The sequence below is a fragment of the Pinus tabuliformis genome, chromosome 5_2 (genome assembly GCF_031772625.1).
Source record: "Pinus tabuliformis cultivar Carrire ecotype Pingquan chromosome 5_2, CPIR1, whole genome shotgun sequence".
Lineage (NCBI taxonomy): Eukaryota > Viridiplantae > Streptophyta > Pinopsida > Pinales > Pinaceae > Pinus > Pinus tabuliformis.
In genome coordinates, this window is record NC_142306.1 from 65836297 (window position 1) to 65858171 (window position 21875).

Consider the following 21875-nt stretch of genomic DNA (forward strand, 5'->3'; position numbering starts at 1 on the left):
TTTGTAACAATCATAAATGTAAATTTATAAACATTTCATCACACATGTTTAACAAAATAAGCCAGTAATAATGATATATATAGATAGGAGTGTGTCAAAAAATATACATCGTCTTCGATCATAGGTTGAAAAACACCTTATGATCGGCAAAAATGATAAGTACAAAAAACCAAAAATGTCATATGTGTCTACAAAAGTGACTAGCCAATCACTGGTGGTGCTCTCTATATGAGACCACTGCCCGCGCTACCCTACACAGGAACCTCCTGAAAGGTCCTGGGACTGTGACCACGTAGCGCTGAAGTCGGATAGGAATGTCATCTATAGTGGTCTCTGGTATATCTGCCGTCAAACGCTCTAGATCCTGTTCCAGCTCGGCTAAGGTCTCTGCGGCCGCATCCTGTGGGGCTGGTGCTGGTACAGCTGGTACTCTCCTCTCAAAAGCCCGGAGGTTGGTCGGACGCCGTGGACCTACATCTGCATTTTGAAAATTTGTGCTGTCAGTTTTGAGACGATATATAAAAAACAAAAAAAAATACATAATTTAAAAACTTGTGAAGAATGAAGTACCTCTATCGTCCCATTGTTCTCCCTGTGGAAGAACCATGTCCGGATCATTGCGAAAATCCATTCCGGCATACGGAAAGTCCTGAATCGCAAAGACCTGGCCCTCCAGCCAGTGAAAGTAACCATCAGGAAATCGAACAACTGTTGCTCCCTCGTCAGGATGCCGAGCCATTATCGCAACCCATCTCGTCAACTTAGGCTCCCGAGGAGCCCCAACTGGAACTGTAAGATGCTGGGGGATCAGCATTGGAACTCTCTCTAGGGCAAAAATCACAACTAAAGGCCCATATCCAAAGGTCTTCAGTTGTCCTCTCTTTGCCCTAGTTAGTTGGCCCTTCATATTGGCCAACACAGCATCGCACCAGTTGAATATGGTGCCTTGGAAGAAATCTATAGCCATCCGCATTTGGGATCCAGTGGCCATGTGCAAAGCGGCAGCGCCGCAAAGTCTGGTAACTGTAAAGGCAATTACCATAAGTTCAGGTCGGGATATATATTTCATCTCTATCCCCTTCTCCTGGTTTTGATTGTTGCACCACTCTAGCCGGAGACTAGCAAGGGATTGGCCACCCGGCCTAGTCCCGAATAGAGAGAGTTGCTCGCCCCTGTTAGGCAAGCCAGTGAGAAAGTATATGTCGGAAGACTCTATCTCGAGCTGGTGTTCTCCGATGTAAAAACATTGCTCCTGAATGTTCCACCTTTCAACCAGCCACTCTAAGAATGGCACCTGGGCCCTCATGCCAGGTATGGCCCAGTACTTATAGAGACCGCATGCCTTTAACGCATCAATAGAAGGTTGATGATCTATTGCGGCCAAATCAACGTCTTCGTGCTCTCTTTCACGTCAATCCAGCATGGTGAGTGACCTACACACCAAAAAACAATAGTTAGAATTCATTAAATAAAATTTGGTTGGTTAAAATTGGAGTTTGGGGTTTAAAAAACCGCGTTTCACGGGGTACGCACCCCGCGTTCAGAACACAGAACGGCGATACGCAACTGGTCTGAAGGCGGGCTACGTACCCCGACCTTTTTCCCATATACAAAAAAGTCGGGGTACGCAGGTCGCCCATGGGGCACCTGCGTCCCCCGAGAAGCGCATTTTAAAACCCTAAACCCTCCAAAAAATCAAACTAAAACTTCAAATGAAATTCTAAACGGATGAAATTGAAGAGGAGGATGTTGTGAAATACCTGAAAGAGACGGCGCTCGATTCTGACGGTCGGATTCTCCGCAAAGTCCACGGGAAGTTTTCTTGTCAAAAGCCCTTTTCTCAACCTCAGCAGTAAAATGGTAAAAATGACATGGTAAAAAGTCTTTTTATATGTTTTTTGGATGAATGAATGCTAGGTTTGTTTATTTTTCACCATGAAAGGACATTTTTCAATGTATTTTTACCCATCCTAAACAGGTATGAGTAATGTGTCGTTTTTGTGCAGGACAAAAGGACTTTAGAACAAAATCATCATTTTTCACAAACCAAAACATCAGAGTCATCTTTTAAGCTCTTTTCTGACTCCTAAAACATGAAAATATTGCTGAGCGTTTCTTTTACACTTGTTAAAATGGAACTAAAAGACGGTCCCCTTATAGCTCTTTTCTGACTGTAAAAACAGGAAAAGATTGCCGGGTTTTTGTCGTTTCAAACTCGATACGGAAATAAAACGATGTGTCCTTGATCGCTTTTTACTTTTCAGGTCAGAGACAATAATCATGAAAGTACTCCTTGGTCGTGAGATCAAGCGGTTCTCTCAGGTATTATTTTATACTTTTTCGAGCTTGGGAGACACAAATTTACGAAAAAGTTCACCGTGGAGTCTTCTTTAGTTTTTTCAGACTCTCTAAAAATGAAAAACGTCGGGTTTCTCCTATACTGGACTCGTTAAAATTTCACAGTAAAGGACCTGTTCGATTATAAACAGGAACGGACCACTCCTTCTTAGGGTCCGAATCTAAACTAAGTTGGACTCATCCGAAGGATGAGCTTATAATCAAGCATATGTTATCCTCCTCAAGCTTGTAAAAAATAAAGAGGTACTTGCCAGAAATGGTGGGGGAAAAGAGAGAAGAATGAACCGATTTGTCATCCTTTGTTACAGAAGAACCTTATCACCGCTCTCGAACACGACACTTTTCATTCACCTGGGTTGGGAAATCCTTTGCCTTAAAAGTTGATCAAACCAATTTGAAAGTCTTCAACCGTTTCCGGGTATTAACTTTGGGTCAATCGTCACCAAACCATCTGTCGTGTCGTTATGTGTTCAAGAAGTCTCTGCAAATAAACCATTCATATGCAAAATACTTGTCATCCATTCGACCATCCCTGAGTCAGTCCTTACAGCAACATTTCTTCAACTTGAACAAATGATTTCGTGTTGTGGGCTTGCCTGCAACGAGTTGCTTTCTATCGACATCGGCACATTATCTAGAAAGATGACTTAGAAATCGACAGTACCTTGAAGTCTGCATGCATCAATGGCAGGTTTCTCGCCTTTGACGACAGTTTACATCATTGACTTTCGATCGAAGGATTCCGTGACGTGTTCGACATCAACTCATTCATTCACATTTCATGGATTGTACTGGGTACTTTGAGAACCATTGACATCACTGGTGGTCTCTCTCACACTTGTTAACAGTTTACATCATTGACTGGTAATCAAGTGGTTTCTACCATGCTCGACATCAACTCATTTATTCGCATGGATAGAATCGTACCAATTCGGGAAGTAGAAATGAAGACCCTGGATCTAGTTTCCACCATCCAGGCTGTGAGGAGTTTTGTATTCATTATACAATAGACTAATCATAAACAGATGGCTACGTCCATACTGTGTCCACAAAAGTCTATGATTGTGATGTACTGCAAAATCATTCTTGTATCAGAGCAGTAGTTAGAACATTAGTTAAAGTTTTCAATCTGAGTATGGGAATGCCTACCTCAGCGATGATATCGTCTTATATATGTATTTTGTGTTGAATATTTGCAGGTTCTGACCGGGTCCTCCACAAGATACTCCTTGAAATGATAAAGTACTTCACCCTTCCTAGATCATAATAACCCTAATCTACTACAGGCTTCGCACTTTAGGGGGAAATCTGTTACACTAAAAAATGTCACCATGACTATTTGCAGTTAGTATGGCTCCATCCACTGTCATACTATCCTCCTTGGCAAGTCTCATGCCTCTGCTCTCCATGTCAAACTTCAAGAAAGAGAGAAAAGTCATTTAAAGTCAATTATCTCTGGTACGCAGTTTCTCTTAGCCTTACCTGCGGGTACGCAACCCAAGTTCACAAAACCTGCGTACTTGTACGCTCTGTATGTAAAGGGATGGGTGCGTACTCCTGTAAAGGTCAAAAAGTGCAAGTTTCACTCCAAAAAAGTTACTTGTGGTCATTTCTAGAGTCTTCTAGAAGCTTGTTTGACGTGTATGAAGCGCCTCCAGATGGTTCATGTATCCCTACCAAAGAGGAACTTATCCCATCAATAGGGGAGCTATCCCATCCAAAGAGGGGCTTATCCCATTGATGGTGGACCTGAATAACTTCCTCTAGAGCACTATAAATACAGGCATTGGGCCAAAGGGAGGAGAGGAAAAAAGCTGAACATTCCTAAGGGTAGATGCTGCTGGAATTAGGACTTCCTTGTAGAAGCTTGTGAGGAGAGATTACCATCTTTACTTGTTTCCATTGGGAGGTGGGTGAGCTGATCAGAGTAAGGGAGAACTCTTGTGGACCCTGGGAGGAGCTTGCACAACACCAAGGCTCAGGTTGTAATGGTTCCTTTTGTTACCTTTTAATACAAATTAGTCCATTCTTCTCAACAATTTGTTATTAATGAGTTGTTTCATGTACTCCTTGGTCTACATGTTAAATATGTTTTATTTTATGTGATATTCAGGTGCTATTTAATCGTTTGATTGTTGGTGAATGCAGGTTTCGAAGGGAAGGAGGAGCTCATCCGAATCAACGAAGTTGGACTACTACAACAGCGTTGGATTACAGGTAGGATCTAAACACTTGATTTCTCATATTGTAAAAGCATATTTAGGGAAGGATTGCTCTTATTTGTCTTGTTTGTCATTAGAGAGTCTTAGGCTTTCTAGGAAGGTCGGTTGTGTCCGCACTAATGACTCTTTCCGCGTGACAAAGGTAGATTCTCTAGGTTGTATGCCTATCATATTCGCCTCTTGATGCACTCCACATCTCAAAATCCACTCAACATTTGTACTTACCTGTTCAGGAGCATTGCAAAAATGTCTGAAATATACAATTAAAGGACAAAGAGCACTCCCCAAGCTTGTTCCATCACAGTCTCATCAAAACCATTGTCCTTCATCAGCTGGCAAAGAGAGGTATGGCTTGGGAAGCCTTTTTTGAAGCAGCTTTAAAATGGCATGAAGAAAATGCAACATCTCAATCCCCAAGTGCACCAAAAAAACAAACAGAGATGGGGTCATCTAGAAAAACAACAGAGAAGATTCAACTACCTAAGCCAGAGTTGACCAAAGTATATAAGAAAGGGCAGAGGCTTGTGTTTTCTTCTCACAAAGAGAAAGGGGCCAAGCCTTCTTCATCGACAAAGCAGGAATCAACAACAAAGGATAAGGAGACAGTTGAGCATGAATTTGAGCTTATTGATTTAGAGGAGGAAGATGAGACTTCAATTATGAGACAGACTATCAGGGACAAGGACTACCAAATCAAGGACTTGGTAATAAATCTGGAAAGGGCAAAGTATATTATATCATTCCTTGAATATGAAAATAGTCAACTCAAAGAAAAAGAGTTGATCCTAGAAAAGGAAAAAACTAAGTTAATGAAGATTATTGGCAAAGGTAAGGAGATCGTGACATCAAGCAATCTTGAAGCATCACAGGTGAAAGGGAAAAGGAAAAGACCAAGAACCAGAGGTCTCAAGGAAGCTTTGCAAGAGGAACAAAAAAAAATATTGCTTAATGAAGACCTTGACCTAGAAGAAAGGATTGCCCTAGAGGTACATCAGGATAAAGAATATTGGCTTAACAGGGTAAATTAACACTTAGAGAAGCCCCTGAGAAGGCAAACAGAGATAATCAAATGCTCAGAGACATGGCGCATCATTATCAATCTCAAAACATGATCGCCAATGTCAAAGTGAAACAACTTAAAAACAAGCTCAAGGAGGCCAAAAAAGATCAAAAGGATGAGGGAAACTTGGAGATGCTTGTTGAAGCATCCATGAAGCTATAAAAAACTCATTTTTTGAGCTAATTCTGAGAATTTTGAGTTTTTTTGGCAAATTTTGGTCTAAATTAAGAAATTTAGCCTTTCCAGAAGCGCAATGCCTTGGCGTTGCGCTTTTTCCTTAGGCCCCCATTTGAGGAAAGGTCTACATTTTTGGAAAGGTCTTGACAACCTATAAAAACCCATTTTCCCATATTTTGCAGAGGTGGCTTAGTTTTGGAGAAAAATGCAAAAAAGTGGCATTCTGGACCATTTTTTGATAGGCGTTGCACTTCTAGAATGACCTCGGGAGAATGGATTTTTTAAGGTCTTCCCATGCTCAAAATTCAGAAATTAAAACCGTTATGGAAACTAGACTTGAAGTTCTAGTTGACCATTCTCTTAGATTTTCATTTTGACCCCTGGAAGGCACCCCAAAATCAGCTCAAAGTCGGCGCTGCGCTTCTGCACTTTCTGTGTTTTTATTTGCAAAATTTCACTATGTAAAATTTCTAGTTTCTAGTCTGACTTGGTCAAAGTCAAGATTCTCTATGTAATGGCACAAGTTATGAGGCTAGGTGATGTAGGAATGAATAAATGTATATCATAGGTTGTTTTTTATGTTTATTAGGCCTCATAAAAGAAGCAAACTCCTAAACAAACTCTTCATGAGGTGTTTGGGTTACACCTTCTCACTCTCACTTGTTGGTTGAGAGAATCTTGGAGTCATTTCCTCCACCAAGGAATTCGACTCCTAAAGGTGGGAAAGTGGTCTAGGAGAGTCTATAAGTACTATTTCACCTCAAGAGAAGAGGGTTGAACTTTTTGTGAAGGAGGCTTTCATTTTAATCATCTTTCAGCTAATACATATATAGGTTGCAACTATTTTCAAGGAACTCTAGCCCAGTGAGTTCATGGAGCTTGTACTTCATTATTTTTGTTTTCTCATGGTCTAAACATATTTATCTACATTATATCTCTTCTTTCTATGAATGCCTTGTGATAAAATGCTTAGAATTCTTGTTTTTCAAGCTCTGTTATCTGTTTTTCATAGTTATGTGTTTTGTCTTCCTAAGCTAATGAAATCATGTTGATTTATGCTCATTAGTTTCTTCCACACTATATCCTCTATAATACACCGAAAAATACTCAAATTACACCATGGATTTTGACATCTATCTCCTTCTTATGTTTTCTCCTGCATTCCCACAGCCTAGACCTACTTGTGGCTCCAAACCCTAAGTTCAGCAAATCCTTAAAAAACAAATTTTTCACAAACAAACAAACAAATACACATATCTAGCCTAAAATTCATTTGCTTTGAAGTCATATCACTCAAAAGAGAGTTAGATAGATCCCTCTCACGCTCAATAGGGCTAGCTACTGAGCTGAAGTGGTTAGAGGTTACCCTTGTCGATTTCCTTTTCGGCCTAAGAGATTGTAAGGACTAACAGAATGTAGGACCTGACCATCTGTCGTGGATCGAAATAGGAGAGGAGCCCAATAATATGGAGGAAGAGTTGCCTGATGTGCAACTCTTTGCGATGCGTGTAGCGGATAATCATTTTGTAGAAATTATTCACTTTTTGACTACAGGGATGGCACTAGAAGTGTATACAAGTCAGCAAAAGAAGGAACTAGTAGTGTGTGCGGAAAATTTTTCAGTTATTGTGGGACATTTGTATAAGATGGGTGCTGATGAAATATTGCAAATATATGTGCCAGATTTTGAGAGGGATAACATTCTCGCTGAAGCTCATGGAGGGGCTGCGGGAGGTCATTATGCAGGAAAGGCAACTGTGCAGAAGATTTTGTGTGCAGGTCTATGGTGGCCAACGCTGCACAAGGATTCCAAGGCATATTGTAAGGCATGTGATGCATGTTAGAGAATGGGCAGACCATCGCGAAGGGATGAATTTCCATTACAACCTCAAGTATCTTTGCAGCCATTTGAAAAATGGGCGATTGATTTTGTTGGACCAATTCAACCCCCAGGGAAGAAAAATGGTGCGTGCTATATCATCACTGTGACAAAATATCTAACCAGATGGGTAGAGGCACAACCAGTTAAGGATTGTATAGGGGCTACGATAGCAAATTTTTTGTTTGAATATGTCTTAACCAAATTTGGCTTCTTGAAAGTGTTGATGAGTGACAAAGGTACGCAATTCCTGAATGAAATGATCAACGCGCTGACTGAGGAATTCCAAGTCTACCATTAGAAGAGCACACTGTATCACCCATAGGCCAATGGAACTGTTGAAGCCTTTAAATTTTTTTTGAGAACACGCTGACAAATATTTGCAACGCGCAACGGAATGACTAGGATGTGTGCGTACCTGTAGTACTATGTGCTTATAGGACTACTTGCAAGAAGTTGATAGGGAAAACACTGTTCAGATTGGTATACGAGGTCGAAGCTATAATGTCAATGGAGTATATTGTGCCTAGTCTACACATAGCAGCTCTCACAGGTATGGTAGATCGCAAGGCCTTGGAGGAACGGATCGCACCACTGATGCAGCTTGAAGAGGATCGATTTTTGGTAGGATTTCATCAAAAAGTACAGAAGGAACGCGAAAAAGCATGGCATGATCGCCACATCAAGCTTCGCACATTCAAGGTAAATGATCTTATCTTTTTATATGATAGTAAATTCACTAAATTTCTGGGTAAATTCTAGATGCATTGGCTAGGTCCATATATTATCAAGGAAATTACAAATGGAGGTGCAGTTCAGCTCGTGAAGTTGAATGGAGAACCCTTTATGGGAAGATTGAATGGGAGTAGATTGAAGTTGTATATAGGGGATCTTGCGCAATGACTATATGACGGAAGGATAGTCTTAGTGCTCCAGGAAGTTGTAAGGGAGTTCAAGACTATAAATTACACTACTAGGGTTGGAGGACTATGCAGCAGGCGGGTTGTGTGGACAATAGTGAAGTTGCAACCTAGGAATCTATGTGCAGGAAGCTGCGCCTTGGAGGGAGGTGCCGTGCAACATAGCAGAAAAGTGACTGTTGGAGTCACTGTTCATGAATAGACGACTAGAAGAAGGTTAAGAGGAGTGGGCTGGCGACATTTAAGGCAAAAATCTTTGAAGATCTGCATGACATTGTTCGAGCAAGCAATGGAGCTAGTGACCAATCTGCAGGAGGATCCAAACCTGTAGACATTGAACACTGAGGTCAGGGAGCTGTAGTGACAGTATGATGAGGTCAGGGAAACTGCGCACTCCATCGCACCAGCGCAACACCTTGCTAAACTGCATAAAGGCAAGAAACTCCTAGTACAGGTAGATGAAGCGCAGAAAAATGAGGCCTTGCTGAAGGCCAGGCTGTAGCCATGGTTGGAAGAAGCTTATCAAGTCACAACAACCATCCAGGATAAGCTTAAAGGCTTGCAGTGGACATAACAGTTGATGAGGCTAGCCGCAGAAGGACCAGCTACAGAAAATCTCTTTGAGGAAGTCAAGCAGGCAACAACTCAGAGCGCTACCAAAGTCACAGTGATCCATGTGGAGATAGGGGATCTTCGCAGTAAGATCGTAACACCAACTAATTGACTCGAGGGCGAGTCATGATCTTTTTTTTGGGGGCCTGTTGGGATGGGGTCCCCTAGGTTAGTTTTGGGGTTAAGATAACCCAAGAGTTGATACACTTTTGTAATTAATGTAAGTCTCTATGATTTGTGGATGCGGAGTGCACAGATGATTAGGAGTCAAAGGGGTTTTAGCCCCTTGTTTATGTAAAGTTTGAGTCTGTTTTGAGATCCACCCATGGTCCGCGGACCATCGGATTGTATGAAGAAGGCTACAAATAGGTGTGTCTTAGAGAGTCTAAGGCATGTTTTTGATATGGTGATAAGCAATGGGTCAATAGAAAAGAATTAATAATGCAGAGAAGTGGGTCAGATAGGAGAAGAAAAGCTCTGCAGTTGAGTGCGCAAAGGCCTAGGTAGAGTCCGCAGCTAAGTGCGCGGACACCTGCAACTGAGTGCGTAGGGTAGTTTTGAGTCTCTAAATTTGAATTGAAGATCAATAAAGATAGTTATTGAAGAATTCTTGTGTATATCTGTTATATCTATGTTTCTCTTAATGATATATGCTTCCTATGAATAATACGTTTTATGGAATATTGGTTGAATGTTGTGCGAATCTGTTGAATAACTACTAAATGATGTACGCAAGCATGTTTACGTAATTTCATGAAGAATCTGATGAATTATCTAATGTTTATTAATAACTTAATTAAATTTGTGTGAACCCTAATTTAGAATTGCTTTATCATTCACATCAGTAGATAGAGCGATTGTGAAAGGTCCATAAAGACTAATCATAGACCGTCATAAAGGTTTGAAGGCTGTTTTAATAGAGTTGTAGTACTAATCCCTAGGAATTTATCATTCTGTGCGAAGGCAAATCTAAGGTGATAAAAGACATCACACTGATCTCTGGATGCGAAAACTTGGTTCTAGCATCCCCCCATACTGCTTCGGGTGAGACGACAACCTGCGCTACGCAGGTTGTTTCCGATAGGGCCAACATTGTAGGGTTTTGCTGGTTGGCGCAACTAACTCTGAACCTGGGTCAGGACCCCCTAAGCCAATAATACTCTTCATATATCATGGAATCCATCTTGAGCTTATAAAAATCCTTGGCCTTTCCATCATAATATCTCTTAGACTGGTACTTCTTCTTGAATATATTTTCAAATTCACCCCAATTTAGCTTCTCTTCTCTGATGCCTTTCACATTCTTAATATCTAACCCACTAGATATTTTCTTTTCCTTTGAGACTGAAGGTGGCTATCTTAGCTTTCATGTTCTCTAATTAGTCATGCAATCTAAAAAATTTCCTCATCCCAAGTAGCCATGCTTCTGCATCTTTTGATTTATTCAATTCACCATCAAAAGTAGGAGGCTTAGCTTTCTTGAACTCCTCTGGAAAATACTCCCTCCTTCTATCATGTCTGTAGTGATGGTGATGATGTATCTTGGGAGAAGAGTTAGAATAAAACCCATGCATACCGGTCCTCTTGTCATGTGTATCCAAGAGTTTTCCACTCCTCACTGTATCATCTTTGTCCAACTTGTACCCTTTCCAAGACCTACTACCATTTTCCTCGTTAGGCCTTTCCTCCTACCTATCTCCATGACTGATCCCTAGTTGTTCCTACTTATGTAAGTATGAAAGGCTTTGAAGAATAAATAGATTGACTTCAACTTGCTTTTCCTGATCCTTTTCAAGTTTTTCCTATGCCTCAATAAACTTGTTATTATCTACCTTGCAACTCCCAATCTCTGCTCTTAGACTTCTCAATGTATTTGCTAGATGAGGATAATATTCCTCTCCTTGCTACTTAACTGAATTTTCCTATTCCATTGATTTCATTTTAGGCTTGTATGGGGAGTCATGTGAACTATAATCCATCATTTTTCTCGTCATATTTTTGACTTCTATTTTATGTAAACATACCATGTTAGATAAACCAAATATAAGATATAATAAAAATCATACCTCAAAGTATCTCAGGGGAGGATTTTATAGCTGCACAAGTCAGTCCTGATTAGCATGATATATAGTTATAGAAACAACATATCAACATCATGATTTAATGTCATGCACGAATCAATAATAAAAATTTGTAACAACAACTACATGCATAATAACCACAACCATCTGCATGTACCCCAAGATCCAATAGTGTAAACCTCACTTTGATACCACTCGATGACACCGGTACCAAAGAAAAGTTTATAGGGAACGAAATTGCTATGGTACCACCTTATAACAGCCCACCTCACATTTACCCACTTTTACAAGCTCTCGAGGGTAAACATGATCTGAGAGTTACTATTACATGACCCGACATCCAAGTTCCAATTATGGAAGTGGGGTCTACTAACCAGAAACTTACTGAAACCTTTCAAGGACATCAAATCACCTAGGTGTTAGACAACAACCATTGGTGATCATACCCTAAGCTGGAAATTTCATTTTACCATAATCTACCTCCCAGTCACACACATGCCAATTTGTGCACATGGTTGGAAACCTCCAGTTTCACACACATGCCTTCCTTCGTGTAGTTGCAACAGAAATTTCCCAGTTCAAAGGGTGTAGTTAGAAAAACTCATCCATATTTTTAGGACCAGTTCCAAGCCATCTTACTAGAACTACCCATAATTCTCCAGAATCACCTTAATCACCTACAGGAGTCATTACTCACTATTCTTGACTCAATTCCTACTAAAACTTATCAAATACATGAAAATCATTTAGAAAAACACTTTGTTATCAATGTACATGTAGGTCATAAATGCATAGTTTCATCAAAGATTCACCAAGAAGGTTTGTTTCCTCAATAACATACATTAGCCTATGCATTCATATCAAGTAGCCAAAAATCATCAAACCATGGAATGGATTCATAACAAGGGCACATCATAAAATAGGAAAAATACCATGCATATAACCAGCACTTAACCATAATAGAACCATGACATACTAGTCATGAAATCATACATGCATAGTTTCATCAGAGATTCACCAAGAAGGCTTGTTTCCTCAATAACATACATTAGCCTATGCGTTCATATAAAGTAGCCAAAAATCGTCAAACCATGGAATAGATTCATAACAAGGGCACATCATAAAATAGGAAAAATACCATGCATATAACCAACACTTAACCATAATAGAACCATGACATACTAGTCATGAAATCATACATAAAATTAGAACTTGTGCTCATTATTCTTAATAAGAATCAATACATAATAAAATATGCAAATGCCAACCAATTCAAGGACTTCCACATACCACCCAACCATATATTGGGTTGAAATAAATATTTCTTTCAACCAATCACCTCCTTTCCATAATCCAAGCATTAATGTAGGATCTCATGGGATAAAACAAAACGAAACCAACCAATATATCTAGAGGCTAAACCACCTCAACCGTCAACCATAGTGATTTCACCTAAACTAGTCTAGAAATCACCAAACCAACACAAGATTGGGCCCCTCAGAATTTCCTCACCATACCCAGAGGAATTTTCCCGTTTCCACCCACTTGTCAAGATCTTCCTAGAGAAACCATCTCCACCCCTAACCCTTGGGGATTTTCTATGACCACCTGTCTGAGATCCAAAATATTTCAGTAGCCCAAAGCTCAACCAAGAATGAATCCCATCAGACCATGGATATCCAAGAAATGGGATGGAAAGGATAAAATCACTTTCAACCCAAGCAAATCCCATGCCAATGAAAAAGACAAATATGTAAACCAAATGCATGCACCATGCATTCCAATCCCAGTAAGGAAATCACACATGCAACCCGTTACCTACAAAATCTTCCTATTGTAGATGCTTCTCCAATGTTTTCCTTGCGCTCCCTTGCTTTCCCTTACTTATCCTTTACTTTCTTGTGTCCAAGTTCTTGTTCTCTATTCTCTTAAAGCTATATTTATGAAAGTGATCAAAATATAAAGTCACAAAAGCTATCAATTATTTCATCGATGCCTTTTTATCATTGATGTCTAATGTCTCTTCCTTTCATTTTTATTTTTTCCTTCATTTCCTCTCTCTAATTTCTCTTGCATGCATATTCTTGTCTCTTCATCTTCCTTTTCTCCTATTTTTCTTTATTCCTTGAATTAATAGTTTTTTAATGGCTTTTGCATTTGCTAATGCCAATTCCAATTTCCATATCCATTAATTAACCACAAGTGATACCCACTTTAATGTTTTCCCCCTCCATTCAATTTGGAATACGTGTCCCATGACCTTGGTCTTATTTTTTCCTTTATAATGTCCTTTATTACATCAAAATACAGCTTGAGGTTGTTACAAAAGTATAAAGTGAGGAAACCTATGGAAAATCCTCTTTACTTCAGGAGAAGGAAGAGCAACAAAATATGACCCACTAGAAAACCTCAGCCAACATCTCCCACTCCAATCACCATTGAGGAGTCACCTAGCCTTGAGGAGGAAGAGCCTTGAAAGAAAGAAGAATAAAAATTTGTAATAGCGTCCATATCACTCAAAGGAAAATAACCATAGGCTCATATAGAAGGGAAAATCACTCAAGATATAGTGCTTCCAGAAAAAACCACAATGCCATAGGGGTAGATTACAGAGCTATATGAACCATATGCTCATCCAAACCTCTCTTCTTATTATTCTTGGATTGAGGTAGGGAAGGTGCTCCATATTCACCTTGCACCAGTCCAATTCTTTGAGCTGGAGGTAGGAAGATTCAAAACCCATATATCGATGCATATTGAAAAATCTAAAGCAATTATTGAGATTGGCATCATGGAGGAGAAGATGAAAAATATGGGAGAAGAATGGCTAACCTTTGATTCCATGAAGCTAACATAAGAGATCATATACAGAAGGAAAAAATAAGTTGAAGGCCCAACTGAAACAAGCATAAAATCTACTACAAGAGAAAGAAGACAAAATTGTCACTATGGCTAGTCTCTCCATGGAGGCTATACATTGAAAAAAACCTTCAAAAACTTATTATCTATTTCTAAAATAACAGTGGTGTCAATTTCATATTAGAACATTGGGGAAAATTGTTCCATTCCCCTGTAAGATGTAAGGAAAATCATTGATTTTTGTCTCCAATGCACAATTAAGGATGGAGATAGAATTACAAAATTTTACATGCATAATTTAGTACTTCTTGACATCAACATCTGGGACCCAAATTCTCAATTGGGTGAGGTACAATTATTTTCTCTAGCTTCATGGATGAACCATGAAGAGATCAGGGTAGAAGAGGTCAAAAGAATACTAGGAAAAGAGATAGAGGAACCACTATGGGTTAAGGCAGAGCTTCCATTCCCACATCTCCTCATTTCCAATCATAACCTCATATAAGAAGATCCCAATTTAACAGTAATCTACAAGGGAGGGTAGGAAAAGGAAATCCTCCACTTTGAATATACCTTTAGGTTATTGGGTGAGGAAATCCTACATGCATTCCAAAGAAGATGACACACATTGCCACATAGTTTAAGGGTAAGTGAATATTATTCACCTAAAAGGCTAAGGACATTGACTAAAACCCCTTTGTACAAGAGAATCAACCAAAGACTTGGATTCTACTAGATTGGACTCAATTTCAGTCCTCCATTATTATTGGGCCTACAAGGGCATCAAAATTAGGAAGATGAAAACAAGGAATGGATATAAATTGAGGAAATTCCAAGGTTCCATCTAGAAGGGGATACCACGTTTGAAACAACCGAGGACATCAAACAAACCATCAGGATAATGTATGAAAATCAACAATATTAATAGGTTTCTTAGAGGATGAGCAACAATTTCAGTAGGGGAGTATGATGGGCCTTCCAAATAGATACAAATTAAGGCCCATCTAACCATTCATAGGCACATTTAACCTTTCGTTATGCACTTAATAATGTATTTTTTAATGTTAATATGTTCTTAGGAGGGTTAATAAATGGTTTCCATATCTTGTGTTCCTAATTCATCTATTATGCAAGATATTTAGGATATTTGATGTACATCATGTAGGAGTCCAACAAGAGAAAAATATGGGGCTTTCCCCTACTGAAGGATAATAAAAACTCAGCTATGTCAAGGACAATATCACCTCCTTATAGTTGCAAAGTTATTAGGGAAACATATCTTACTTTCTAGGGTTTTTGGATGGAAGAAATCCTCTCTTCAAGGAGGCTTCCCCTCAACCATTTTTTGTGTAAATAAGGGGCTTGAGTATTCCATTAGGATTCAAAACTTTTGGAGAAGATATTCAATAATATAGAAATGATTTTTTCCTGTTATTTTAGTTCTATCATATTTCATGTATGAGAACATTTTTTGATTAATGAAAATCACTCTTTGGTTTCCAAATAGTTTTTAATTTATGGGAAATAAGTCTCCTTGGGTTGGGGACCAACTTAGGTGCTCAAGCCCCCTTCTTGTATTTTTGCTTTCCATGCATTTAGTTTAGTCATGCATTTTTGCAAATCTCATCTCTGAAAATATTGTCTTTGCAGGGTTTAAAGAATGAACTTGCTCCCAAATCTGTTTATGCATCTTGCCCTAATAATTTTAACAATAATTTATCTCATGCAGTGATACTCTTCTCATTTAAGGTTAAATTGATCCTTTTTATTTCTTTATTTTATGCAGCTAGTTAATTTATAAATTATTCATGCATTTTTATTTTAGTTAGACAACACTGCTTAATTTAGATAATAGTACTTTGGTATAGTTAGTATTGTTTTTGTGCACTTAGCTCACTTAGATCATCATCTTTTTTCTCATTGTCACACATTTATGCAATCTATCAGTATATAAATTTTTGTCTTATTGAGCTATAGGAAATTCTAGATTTGCTTGCTTGCTACATGAATTGATCCATTGAAGGTACCTAATCTTGGGAAATACTTTTTAACCTTTCTATAACCCTCCTTCACCTTCTTCATCCCTCAAATCATATCTAGGATGCCAAAAAATCTCTCGGGTCTATTTCCTATAACAAAATAGGGGAATCCTATAACGGTCCACCGATTGCTGTAGAACATCCCCAAATTTGCACTCAAATCATGTTTATCATTCCTTAACACATTACAACTCCCAAAAAACCTGAAGATGTAATTTAGAAGATCAAAGACCCCCTATAATTATTGACCTAGTTTTTGTAACAAAAATGTCTTTAACTTCTGAAAATTAGGGTTTGTTGTTTGAACGTTCTCTTTTAGTTGCGAGTTGGTTTACCATGCATAATCGAATATAATTGACTTTGTTCCAGCTTTATTGAAATGATTTTCTTCTTTTCTTGAAATTAGATTAGGTTTATTTTTTGTCCTTTCCTTTCCTACAATTAGACTAGGGTTATCTATTGTTCTTTCCTTTTAGAGTAGGTTTACTTTATATCCTTTTACTTTTATACAAAGCTATAGTAAGATTACTTATTGTTCTTTGTTTTATTGCAATTTCTGAGCATTTCTCATATCCTAGTGTTGGGCGTTGGATCCCCCAAGGCAAGTTTTGGGGCTTAAAGCCCATATTTTGACCAAATCTGATGTAAAGACTCCGCGTTTTGTGGGCGCGGAGCGTGAAGATTGTAAATAAGTCATAGGGTTGTCTGCCCTCATTTTTGTAATGTAATGTCGGCTTTAGAGATCTACCCATGGTCCACGGACCATGGGATTGTATAAATAGAGCGAGGCTCTAAGTTGTAAGAAAAGAAGAGAATCAATGGGAAATAGATGAAGAATTGAGTCTTATCTTAGTGTAGAGTCGAGTCTTTGGGTCGTAGAGTAGGAGAAGGCTTTGCAGCTGAGTGCACAGAGGCCTAGTAGTCCACAACTGAGTGCGTGGACCCCTGCAGCTGAGTGCGCAGGGTGAGTTGAGTCTGTAACCGTTGCAGAAGTAATAAAGAGAAGTTTTAAATCATTTCTGTGTATATTTTTCCTGTTTTGTGCATTGAATGTATTGGATATAAATTTCATTTCTATGGTTTATATGATGTGTGAACTTATAAGAATGTGTTGATAAAGTGAATACATGATTAAGTATCTGTTTATGCGAAGATAACTAACTTTTATAAGAAGATAAGTAAGATCCGTGGTATAGCTTGGGGAAGTAGCACAGATCGCTGCCCTAGCAGCGCGAAATCACCTCAACCCCTGGTTAGGGCTACGTGAAGGCGATTATAACAGATCACGAAGGTCTCGTAGGTCAGGACAACGTGCGAAGTGACCTGCATGAAGGTATTCATATTTGGACTAAACCGAACCCTCAGACATCTTAAGGGTGTGGAAACTTGGTTCCAGCATCCACCCATACTGCTTCGGGTGAGACATCAATTTGCGCTCTACGGGCTATTGCGAAAAGGGCCATTAGTACAGGGATTTGTTTGGCTAATTAACTCTGAACCTGGGTCAAGCCCCCTCAAGCCAACAAATGGTTCCTTTGCTGACACTGGAATCTGCATAGAGATGTCTGATGTCATATCATTGGAATCTAACTAAGAAGGAAATTGAAGGTTGGTTGGACAGAAGAATTCATGAGTTCATGACATAGGAGAACAAGAATCCGCGACTGAAAAAAGAAGAGTGGTTAGACTGCTACCTATACACAGAGATCCATGAAATCTTCTTCACATCTTTCCCTACTAAGCTGTACGAGTGGATCACGAAGTTAGCAGATAGCCAAGGAAGGTTGAAACTCGACAATCCTATTGTGTGGACCCCAGAGTTGGTGCGCATATTGGAAGCATCGGAGGATAAGATCATCCACGCTGTTGATCATTGGCTCGATTGAATTATAGGAGGATTCATTACTGAGTTCACGATAGATACTTCAGTCAACTATAGCAAAGCAGAGCGATGCTTTCTCAAAGGACCGCAAGGTAAGTACGTAAAGTCTCTAAATACTTGGATTAAAATGCTATTGTGTGAAAAGAGGGTTATGCAATTACCTTGATGTCTGGAGCTACGCAAAGTGGAAAAACCTATAGAAACGAAGGAAGTAAGGGACCAGAGAATATCCCTTTGATTTCACCTCCACGAGGGGACGAGGAAGAGCTCGCGAAGGTCTCACCACGAAGTGCGATCCATTTGATAAGGAAAAGGATTCCATGCATACCACCCCCACCCACACCACCACCAGTTTCACTGCCTTCACCTCCATATTCACCCGTACCACCTCCACCGCCACCGCGAGTCAATATGGCAAGTGCGATAAAGTTGCCTGTGTTCAAGGGAGTAGGAAATGAAGATTCGGATGAGTTTTGGTTCGTGATAAGAGCCATATGGGAAGCACAGGGAGTTACAGATGATAATATAAAGAAAGTGACACTGGTCAATGCTATACACGATCGCGTGCTGACCTAGTATATTAAGCATTCTAATGATAATCTGAATGCGAGAATTGCAGATATCCAAATTGCGCTAAACATGGAATTTAGCAGGCCGAAGTCAGAAGCACAGTCGATCATTAGATTCAAAGTTATGACAATGCTACTAGGGGAAACTCCTTGGGAGCTAGATCAGAGACTAAAGTGTATGATTTGCAAAGATAATATGACTTTGATAGATGGACAACACCGCGAATGGTTTGTATCATTGCTAACACCAGATTGGAGGAACACGTTGTTGCAACAGAGGTTAACGACTCAGGTAGAGGCCTTGGAAATTGCGATGAGGCTGCATGAAACCCTGATGCAGGATCCTAACTTGGGAGTTTAGTAGATCCACGTGTAGTTGAAAAACTTGTGCCTTGAGATGCAGAGTCTGAAATAGGACAGGATAGCTTGACCAGAAGTGCACGAAGAGGTGTGTTGCGTAAAATGAAAGGGTCAGGGTCATGATAAGGACCACTGCCTTGTGTTCATGAATTACCTCGCAGGAGGAGGAACGATGCCGTTAAGGACAGAAGCGCAAGTAGGACCTAGGGCGACACTTGCTTTGTGGTGCACGATTTGTCAAATAGGAGGAAAGCATGCTATGGACAACTGCCATTTGTTAGAGAAGTACAAGCAAAATTCACAACAATTGTTCTGTAACTTTTGTAGGTCAGTAGGACACGATGAGTGTACTTGTAGAGGCTATGAGCTAATGATGGACAGAACTCCCACCCATAGAGTTCAGGCTGAAACGCGTTCCCTAGACCAGAACGCAGGAGTGGTGTGAACCAACTTTCAGGGGCATAGATGAGGCCAAGGTGGAGGAGTACTTGGAAGAGGTCGCAGACAGCTGATATGCTACAATTGTAGAGGGCCAGGACATTATGCGAGGATTGACATTCCATGTGATTTTCGCCGAAATCTTTCTCTAACTTAATATGGATCACAGAAGCCTAAACTCTATTATTATGCCTGTTACTGTACGAATCCAATGCATCCATCATGTTTGTATTGTACCTTGTTTGATCATGAGATGGAAGATTGTCCTATGCTGATAGCTAGGATATGCAACAAGGGAGCGCTACTGCCTCCCCCAACTCAGAACCTGTAGATGATGAGGTCTGAGCCATGCGAGGAATATCCAAATGTGAACATTCTGCTCTGAGGTGGAATCGCGACGGGAGATGATAAAGGCAAACATCTCGAAGATAGTACTTGGGTTCGCAAGGCTCCGACGAAATAAGCAGAGTTTGATTTGGAGCACGCTAAGGAAACCTTCATGGAGGCTAAGAAGAGCTTTGTTGATGCCTCCACTTCAGAAAGAAAAGATAGACCGAAGCCAGAAATGGACCCATCTATGCTTACGACATTCCTGGAAACATGCATGAAGCTACTGCACGATAGTATGGCTGTAAAAGGATTGTAGGAACTCATTAATAGATGCGTTGGGACTGCGCCAGGAGAACCGCGCATAGTCCAGAAGATTGGAAAACACAAGAAATGAGGCTAATTGTGTAGATTAGAGACTATGAGATGGACCAAGTAATTCTAGATTTAGGATTGTACGCGAACGTTCTACCAAAGAACACATGGGAGCGCATGGGGAGGCCTACACTGCAATGGTCTCCTATCTAGCTGTGAATGGTGAACCAACAGAAGATAATACCTATGGGGAGACTGCAGGGAATCACCTTGGATATTGAGGGAGAGAGCGCGCTAGCAGACTTTGAAGTGATAGAGATTGTTGATGACAACAATCCCTACCCCGCGCTCTTAGGAATTGATTGGGCCACTGACATGAACGGGGTGATTAATCTGAAGAAGTGCAAGATGAGTTTTGAGAAGAAGAAGTCTCTGTGCGTAGTTATACCCTTGGACCCTGCAGAAGGATCGTACTACATAGAGTTGGTGCATGAATATGGAAGCGACGACGATTTGGACTGCATCTACAAAATAACCGCACGAGAGCAAGATTGGGAAAATTCCACCACAGACGGATGAATCTCATGGGAACACGAAAAGATCTTGTACGTCAAATTCGAATGAGGAGATAGAGCAATGGAAGAATCAGTTACATGAGGTAACCACGCTGAACTGTAATATGATGACAAGATCCCTACGCTACATATCGACAAAAGTGAGGGATCTGCCTATGTATGATGGTTTAGGTGAGGTAGATTCCTTCTTGGACAGATTCAAAAGGGAGGTGTTGGAAAAGCAACGTTTCCAGGCCTTGAATTGGGTACTGCGTGCTACGCTCGCAAGGTGGTGGGGTATGCACAAAGGGAGCTTTGAGGACTGGCGCGAATGTAGAAGAATGATGTGCACGTGGTTTGGGAAGCCTAAAGTGTGATTGACAGATAAATGCAATGGGCAGGATAAACCACGCGCACATCTAGCCAGGTGGATGCTGACATATGGTAAACAACCTGCACGGATACACATGAACTGTGCATTGGGAAATATGGTCAATGAGCATGTGTTGGGGGTGAAAATGCGTGAACGATTCCTCAAGTTAGAATGACAGACTGTGGAGAGAACGAGTGCGCAAAAGGTTATCCACGTGAAAGTATTTAACGAGGTGTGCAGAGCACTGAACAAGGTATATAATGCACAACGAAGTGATTGGGACCTGCCCGTACCAGAAGTTTTATGGGCTTATAGGACAACGTACAAGAAACTGACGGGACATGCGCCTTCTAGGCTAGCCTATGGAGTGAACGTTGTAATATCGATGGATTATATCATGCCTAGTCCACGCATAGCAGCACCCATGGATATGACGGATCATGGAGCCCTGGAGGAACGACTCGCCCAGTAGGAGGAACTTGAGGAAGAATGATTTCTGGCTGGATTTCACCAATAGGTACAAAAGCAGTGCGAAAAGGCATGGCACGATCGACATATTAAGTTGTGCACCTTCAAGGTGAATGATTTTGAGTTATTGTATGATAGTAAGTTTGATAAATTCCCTGGAAAATTCAGAATGCATTGGCTAGGACCGTATGTTATTAAGGAGGTCATAGACGAAGGTGCAATGCAGTTGGTAAAGTTAAATGGCGAACATTTCCCAGGAAGAGTGAATGGCAGTTGATTGAAGCCATACATGGGTGGCTCGGCTATCTAACTAGCCCACTGAAGCACATTCTTAGCACTCCAGGTAGCTTAAAGGAGGCACGAGACTATAAACAGATGTAGG